The sequence below is a fragment of the Cajanus cajan genome, chromosome 4 (genome assembly GCF_000230855.2).
Source record: "Cajanus cajan strain Asha chromosome 4, NIPB_CcT2T_4, whole genome shotgun sequence".
NCBI classification, from domain to species: Eukaryota; Viridiplantae; Streptophyta; class Magnoliopsida; order Fabales; family Fabaceae; genus Cajanus; species Cajanus cajan.
Window position 1 is genome coordinate 47,130,534 of NC_138520.1, and position 1,454 is coordinate 47,131,987.

Consider the following 1,454-nt stretch of genomic DNA (forward strand, 5'->3'; position numbering starts at 1 on the left):
GAGGGGTTCCTGTAAAATCCATAATCTCCTGCATAAAGGCTCACAAAAATACTCCCTCGCGTCAATGACAGAAAGTCCTCCAAGAAGAAGAGGATAGGGAGAGCCACTCACTTTTCTAAATAAATGAACAAAAATAAAAAAATTGTATTGCATTTGTGCATCACACACACATTAGTTGCACATTCAAAGACCTTATCATGAGGCAACCGCATAAAATAGAAAAATAGAAAATTGCTTGTGTATGACAACAGCAAACAAAATGCAAAGATTCAAAAAATCAACAGCGTCATACAGAATAACTGAGCCTGGAGAGGCTTGCCGAAAGAATACTCTCAGAATAACTGAGCCTGGAGAGGCTTGCCGAAAGAATACTCTCAAAATAACTGAGCCTGGAGAGGCTCGCCGAAATAATACTCTCTCAGAATAATTGAGCCTGGAGAGGCTTGCCGAAATAATACTCGTACAGAATAATTGAGCCTGGAGAGGCTTGCCGAAACAATACTCCCACAGAATAATTGAGCCTGGAGAGGCTTGTCGAAATAATACTCCTTCAGAATAATTGAGCCTGGAGAGGCTTGCCGAAATAATACTCCTACAAAATAACTGAGCCTGGAGAGGCTCGCCGAAATAATACTCTCTCATAATAACTGAGACATTTCTGTACAGAAAAAGCCGAAAAACAACAGAAAAGGCAAAAATACAGAAAAAGCCAAAAAATGACAAAAAAGGCAAAAATACAGAAAAAGCCAAAAAATGACAAAAAAGGCAAACATACAGAAAAAGTCAAAAGTCGACAAAAAAAGACAAAGATTTCACATCTTTCAGAATAACTGAGCCTGGAGAGGCTTGCCGAAACAATACTCATTCAGAATAATTGAGCCTGGAGAGGCTTGCTGAAATAATACTCCTTCAGAATAATTGAGCCTGGAGAGGCTTGCAGAAATAATACTTCCTCAGAATAACTAAAGCCTGGAGAGGCTTACAGAAATAATACTCCCCCAACTGTGCAGAATAACTGAGCCTGGAGAGGCTCGCAGAAATAATACTCCCCAGAGGGAACCTCAGCTCAAGCTCACGGAAAAATCCCCAGCGAGAGCTATCAAAGCAAAATCGACGCAAATCCCCAATGGAAGTGCGATCATCCAAACAGTATATACAAGTCAAAGGACTTAACACTTCCTCAGTGGAAGATAGCTCTCCGACTCAAAGCGCTGAGCGAGGCTAAGCCTGTAGAGGCTTCCTAAATAATACTCTGGGATACAATAAGATCCCCAAATCCCCAATCGCCTACTCAAGAGGCATCCCTGCAAAAAGGAGAAGAAAATCAAAAATATCAATAAGTATTCCCCAAGTGGAATCCGGCTCTTAGCCAAACATCGAACGTCAAGCCGATACGCCTAACAGAAGAGGCTAATCAAAATCAACGACGAAATCCCCCAGCGGATAATAGCCTA